This window comes from Elgaria multicarinata, chromosome 3 (genome assembly GCF_023053635.1).
Source record: "Elgaria multicarinata webbii isolate HBS135686 ecotype San Diego chromosome 3, rElgMul1.1.pri, whole genome shotgun sequence".
In the NCBI taxonomy this organism is placed as follows: Eukaryota; Metazoa; Chordata; class Lepidosauria; order Squamata; family Anguidae; genus Elgaria; species Elgaria multicarinata.
Genome location: NC_086173.1, coordinates 93855187 through 93862430, shown reverse-complemented (window position 1 = coordinate 93862430; position 7244 = coordinate 93855187).

Genomic DNA, 7244 nt, shown 5'->3' with positions numbered 1-7244 from the left:
GAAGGAGCCAAGCAAATCCACTTGCTTGTGGCTAGAAGTCCCATTACTAGACGCCACGTGTCGGAGGCCGATGTGTATGGGACGCACACAAGTAGCCATGTTGACCATAAGGCAAGTTCCCAAGTCCATGTTAGGGTAAAACCCTCATTAGGCCATTCAAACGATCCCCCCAAAATGTGTAAAGTGGGGGGAAAACACAAGTTGTTGATGGAACTCCCTACCACGGGATGTAGTGATGGCCACCAATTTGGATGGCTTTAAAAGGGGTTGGATAAATTCCTGGAGGTGAAGGCTATCAATGGCTACTAGCCCTGATGGCTGTGTGCTATATCTAGTATTTGAGACAGTAAGCCTATGTGCACCATTTGCTGGGGAACATGGGCGGGAGGGTGCTGTTGCACCATGTCCTGCCTTGTTGGTCCCTGGCCGATGGCTGGTTGGCCACTGTGTGAACAGAGTGCTGGACTAGATGGACCCTTGGTCTGATCCAGCAGGGCTCTTCTTATGTTCTTATGGTGAAGTCCCATTGTCTGTAGACAAGAACATGTAGACAAGGCCTTCACCGTGAAGTCATTTTTTCTCTCCCCCCCCATTGCCCCCCATCTGCATTTTGTCTGATGAAGAGACCTAGATATTTCAAAAGTTTGCACTTTTGTGTGGTGGTGGCCTAATAAAGATTGTTATGAAAAATTCTCTTAATTTGAAAAAAACAACAACCACAAAACTGTTCCCAATATTTCAAAATAAGCAGAGCTCTAACTTGTTTGGAAGTCATATGTATATCTTGAAAAAGGCATTACTTCCTACCCTGAAGTGTGGGCAATAGTTGAAGGTTTCTTTTAACTTGTGAGTAGGGCTGACCCTGTTATATAAAGACACCAAATTAAAATAAGACATGCACAGGGCCACTTTACACATGTTTTCTCCACCCAAATACAAGACTGCACACTTGCCACTAGCAATCTAAAGTTGTGATTTGCATGTGTGAATTGGCCGTTATTACAAATGTAATAGCACAAAACAACTTTCATATCACGCAAAGTCATCTCAAACACAAATCTTTTAATTTAAACGGGTTTGGCCTACTAGGCTGATTTTTTCTCTGCTGCTGCTTTGTGTTGTAATGTGTATTTTTTTTAATTATGTTTTTAACTGGCTGCCAATTTTATCTACTCTTATGTGTGCTGCGCTGAGATGGTTCTACAGTTAAAGGTGGTCTAATTTTTAATAAAAAATGAAATGTGATTTTTAGATTGTTTTATTGTGATATTGCTTATTTTTATGTGGGTTAGTTATTATTTTTATTGTGGATTTAAGTCAATCAATCATTCAATCAATCGAGATCATGCATTTGGCTAACTGCCATGACTCATGAGTAATCCACTATGGACATGACTGTATGAAAGAGCTCTTAGTGTGTACAAAAGAATCATCATGTGTGAAGATTGTGCAAATGTCTGTTTAAATATATGTACCTTTGCCAAATAAGCACTCACATGGGTAATATAAACATAAATCGGTGCCCACATATATGGGATGAAGGACTAAAAATATGGACTTTCAGAACAGAGGTATAATTTCCAGAAAAGTACTAAATAATAGGAGCTCTGCTAATTCTAATTTAAACAACCTGACAGATGGACAACCATCTGTCAGGGATGCTTTAGGGTGGATTCCTGCATTGAGCAGGGGGTAGGACTCGATGGCCTTGTAGGCCCCTTCCAACTCTGCTATTCTATGGTTCTATGATTCTAATGAAGTTTCCAACATAGAAATTTCCAGTGAAGTACAATACTTCTATAATATTATTTGATTATGCTGAAATGAAAGGTGCAGGCAATAGTGTTGAGCTTTATTCCCACAGAATGCTGGAGTCAAAATTAAAAGCAAACAAGATCCTGCATGAATAGAAGTTGTTGTAGATAATAAAATATGTGCTTATGTACATATTTCATGGACATTTCGATTCCTGCAGAAATCAACAAAGTTATAGAGCCTCTTTTTTACCTGAATCTTTGCCCCTGCCACTATGCACACATTTAACACAGGCTTCTTGGTAATGTCATTCGCTTTTTCTTAAAACAGAAGTTAAACACAACTACTTTAGGATACCTGAATCTGGCTACTTAGCACTCCTGTTTCAAGGTTGACCTGCTGGTTTGGCACACTGCATCAATTTATATAGAGCTGTGTGTGAATGCCTAGTGAAATTTTGCACATATAGTATTAGTTAAAAACCTGAGCCCACAATTTTGAAGGGGAAAATGTGTATTATGGGAAATATGCAAAGATTAGTACTGGAACAGCAAGGGACAAAATCAGTTGACAGTCACTAGCCCAAAGATACACATGCAAGGAATTTGCTCAAGGTGGGGAACAATAAACAATAACATACATAAAACTGAATTGAAACATAATATACATTGTTAAAAACATCCTAAAAAACATTCTAAAAATTTGCCTGGGAGGAATTCCCATTGTAATCAATGGGACTTACTTCTAAATAGACTTATATATTACTCAATTCTATGGCAGAGAATAGCTCAAACCATGTGTATGGATGTTGTTGTTGTCAGTCAATCAATCAAAAAGTGGGCAGGGAGACTTTCAATGAGCAGAGTTCTTGCTATTGCAGAACTACAGATCATGGATTCACCCAACATATTTTTTCCAGGAATTATACATGTGTATTTCAGTGTATTATATGAAATCATGGGTCTAGAATGTGCTAACTATTAGGGGTGTGCACGGACCCCCTGATCCGCTTCTCTTCCAGATCCGCAACTTCCGGATTGGGTCCGTTCTGCTCCGCTCCGCCTATAGTCCGCTCCGGTTCGCTGCGAAGCTCCGGATCTGGATCGGAGCGCCGCTTTCCCCCCCATAGGCTTGCATTGAAATCCAAAAAACTCTACAACTTTTTTTCTGTTAAAGTTAGAAACCTCAAGTTCGGCACCATGACACCTCATGGACGTATACACACGCATGCCAAGATTCAAGCCAATCCAAGCCTCCCCTGATTTTTTGGGAATTTTTGAAAACGGGACACCCCAGTATCTCAGGAATTTAAAGCTGCAGACAGCTCAATGGGGCCATTTCAAAGGAAATCCCAACATGCCATGAATTGGGGAGTAGATAAACCTATATGAATCTTCTTCCACACTTGAAAAATTGATTTGGAACTTCAAAAAGTCTAAGTGAGCGCAGGAAGGACTTATCCCGAGTCAAAGCAAGACACACACAAACTATCCCTGCGAGGCGGGCAGGGGAGGAGGGAGGGAAGGCAGGCAGGCAGGCAACAGACATTTCTGGGGGCATAAGGAAATGAGGCAAGGATGGCTTGTTTCTTTCTAAGCCAGCAGTAACGCATTGCAAACCATCCCTGCGAGGCGGTCACAGAGGAAGAGGACAGGCGGACAGAGAGCCAGGCAGAGATCTAGTATGGGGGAGTCAGTCCCGGCAAATGCCCCACCACAGCAGCACCCTGGGGGGAAGGCAGGCAGGCAGCAGACATTTCTGGGGGCACAAGGAAGTGAACCAAGGATAGTCTACAACTCGGATAGTTCGCCCCTCTCAACCCCAACCGTGGCTCACCTCTTTCCTCCGCTACCTTCGCTCTTGTTCCCGGGCAGCCGAACGCCTGTGGCGTAAGACCAAGGACTGGGCGGACTTTGTCCACTACAAATTTGTTCTCTCCTCTTTCTCTTCTGCCATTTCACTGGCCAAACAGCAGCACTACTCAACGTTGATCCAGTCAAATGCTAAGCACCCTCAGCGGCTCTTCGCGTCCTTCAATTCTCTTCTGAAGCCTAATCCACCATCTCTCCCCACCTCTCTGTCTGCCAATGACTTTGCCTCTTTCTTCAATGCTAAAATCCAAACTATACGCTCCGATCTAGCCAGCTCTGCTCCGCTTCCAGCTCCTGTCCCTCACCTGTCAGTTCCTCCTGCAACTCTCTCGGCATTCCCTTCGGTCTCAGCTGATGAACTGTCTAAAATACTGCGCTCGTCGAAGCCTTCCACTCGTTCCCGTGATCCGATTCCCTCTCGCGTCTTTATTAATCTTATCCCCGCTATCCTCCCGTCCTTGCTTCACATCATTAATTCTTCTCTGTACTCTGGTTCATTTCCTTCTGCTTTTAAACATGCTACAGTCTCTCCCATTCTCAAAAAACCCACTCTTGATCGACTATCCCTGTCTAACTACCGACCTGTCTCTCTCTTGCCCTTTGTCTCAAAGATCCTGGAACGTCTGGTCTACTCTCGTTGTCTTGACTTTCTCTCTAATAACTCTGCTCTGGATCCCTTTCAATCTGGCTTCCGTCCTTTGCATTCCACTGAAACAGCCCTTACCAAGATCACCAATGATCTTCTTACTGCCAAGTCTAAAGGCCATTATTCCATTCTTATTCTCCTCGATCTAACCGCAGCCTTTGACACGGTTGATCACGATCTTCTCTTAGATTCCCTCCATGACCTTGGACTCTGTGGCTCTGTCTATAACTGGTTCGCCTCCTATCCAGAGGGTCGCTCTTTCAGCGTGTCGGCTAACGGCAGCTCGTCCTCCTCTTTTCCCCTTTCAGTTGGGGTTCCGCAAAGCTCGGTGCTTGGCCCGTTGTTGTTCTCTCTATACATGCTGCCCTTGGGTAAGCTTATTCAATCTCACGGCCTCCAATATCACCTGTATGCCGACGATACACAATTATATCTCTCATCTCCGGAACTTTCTCCTGATGTTCACGATCGTATCTCGGCATGTCTTTCAGATATCTCAGCCTGGCTGCTTCATCGTCGTTTGAAACTTAACATGGCAAAGACTGAATTGCTTGTTTTTCCTCCTAAACCTTCTCCTCACCTCTCATTCTCTCTTACTGTCAACGATGTCACACTTACTCCGGTCAAGGAAGCTCGTAGTCTTGGCTTTATATTTGACTCCTCGCTCTCCTTTACTCCTCACATCGAGGCAGTAGCTAAATCCTGTCGTTTCTTCCTGTATAATATTGCCAGGATTCGACCATTTTTGTCTGTCTCTTCTGCCAAGACTCTCGTTCACGCACTGGTTATCTCTCGGTTGGACTACTGCAACCTTCTTCTCTCTGGCCTTCCTTCGTCTCACATCAGTCCGCTGGTCTCTGTCCACCACTCTGCCGCCAAGATCATCTTCTTGGCCCGCCGCTCTGACCATGTCACTCCACTTCTGCAATCTCTTCATTGGCTTCCAATTCACTCCAGAATCCAATATAAACTTCTCCTGCTGACCTTCAAAGCTCTTCACGGTCTAGCTCCTGCCTATCTCTCCTCTCTCATCTCACACTATCGCCCCGCTCGTGCTCTCCACTCCTCTGATGCCATGCTTCTTGCCTGCCCAAGGACCTCCACTTCCCTTACTCGGCTTCGTCCTTTTTCTTCTGCTGCCCCTTACGCCTGGAACGCTCTTCCAGAACACTTGAGAACTACAAACTCAATCACTGCTTTTAAAACTCAGCTAAAAACTTTTCTTTTCCCTATAGCCTTCAAATATTGAGTTTGTTCTGACTCTATACTGTTAGCTTCTCCCTACCCGGTGCCTGTTTACACTTCCCTGTGCCTGTTTGCATTCTCCTTCCCTCTTTATTGTTTACTACAACTTAATAGATTGTAAGCCTATGCGGCAGGGTCTTGCTATTTACTGTGTTATCTGTACAGCACCATGTACATTGATGGTGCTATATAAATAAATAAATAAATAAATAATAATAATAATAATAATAACAGTAATGCAAACCATCCCTGTGAGGCGGGAGCAGCACAGAGGCCTTTTCTTTTGCATCCCATAACTAGGAGGCTAGGAGGATAAGAGTAAAGCTTTGTGATCCTTGCTTCCGATCTCATGGCCATACCAAAGGAGGAGAGCAGTGAAGACAGGAGGCTCCTGTTCCCAGGCTTGCTCCTGTAGCGATAAGCGGTTATGCATTATGTCCAGATATGTAATCTTCAGGCCTAAGGACGTCAAACAGTCTGATCTGTAGCCCTATTTAGATAACACAGTTGTAGTTAGACTGGTTTGTCCTATGACACCAGTGAGATCTACAGCTCAACGTCAACTGAGACGTAAAGCCCATAGTGTTAAATTCATCTTAATAAGTATGTTTATGATTGCAACCTTAGGCTATGAGCCATTTTGAAAATAAGTTCCAAAGAAAAGACTGGAATATAAATTTAGACAAGTATGTTTTGGAGTGAGCCATAAATTAGGTACAATCCACTAGTTTGAGGCATGAATAATTATTAGCAATGAGGAAGATATGCAGCTGCCCATGAAATTGTCATCCTTTAACTCAAGATGCTCAACCCCTTTCGTGGAACCGCATCCCCTCCCCTGCTAAGCTCTTCTACTGGTGGAAAGAGGTTGCACCTATTCAGTGTTTATCTGTCCAGCAGGGGAAACAAATGGACTGGTGTTCTTCCCTCACCATATTACTGATGCAATAGTAATTTGTGGTTCAGGCAATTTGTGGTTTCAAGAAATGAAAACCATAACAAGATTTCCCTCACCCTCTGGTAACAGTTTTAAAGGGAAAGGGGATTTGTGTTGCATGTGCAGTTAAACCCAGGTGAAATGCAGCCATTTGTCAAATGACTCCTTTTAAAAACAGACCCACCATCCCAGCCCACCCTGTTTCTTATCCCTTCCAATAAAATGTTTCTAAAACATTTGTCTCTTAGCAATGCAGTTACACTCGAAATACTGGTTTGCAAATAGGGTGCTGTGAGTCTGAGGTAACTGCAAGAATCTGGAGTGTAGGTTAACAGTTTATGTCCCAAGAACACTTTCTGGTATGTTCTTTGGCTATATATACACCCAGGCAACATTTACGATCTTCAGAGGAGGCCCTGCTCGTCATCTCAACACGAAGGGAATGTCACCATGAACAGGCCTTCTCTGTAGCGGCTCCCATCTTCTGGAAACCCCTCCCTCGTGCGGTTCGGGAGGCGGAAAATGTAGTAACTTTTAAACTCCCTCCTAAAAACTTATCTTTTTATGCAAGCCTTCCCTGGACTGTAATTTATACTGGTTTTATGTGATTTTAAAGTTTTAATCTGGATTTTATGGTTTTAGTTGTAAACTGCCCACAGATCTTAGGCTGTTGGGCAGTATAAATATGTAATAAATAAATAAATATACTATACAGCTCAGGAATCATTGTTGAAATTAGGGATGTGCTCCGCTTCTAATCGGACCGTAGAAGCAGGAGCGGAGCAGGGGG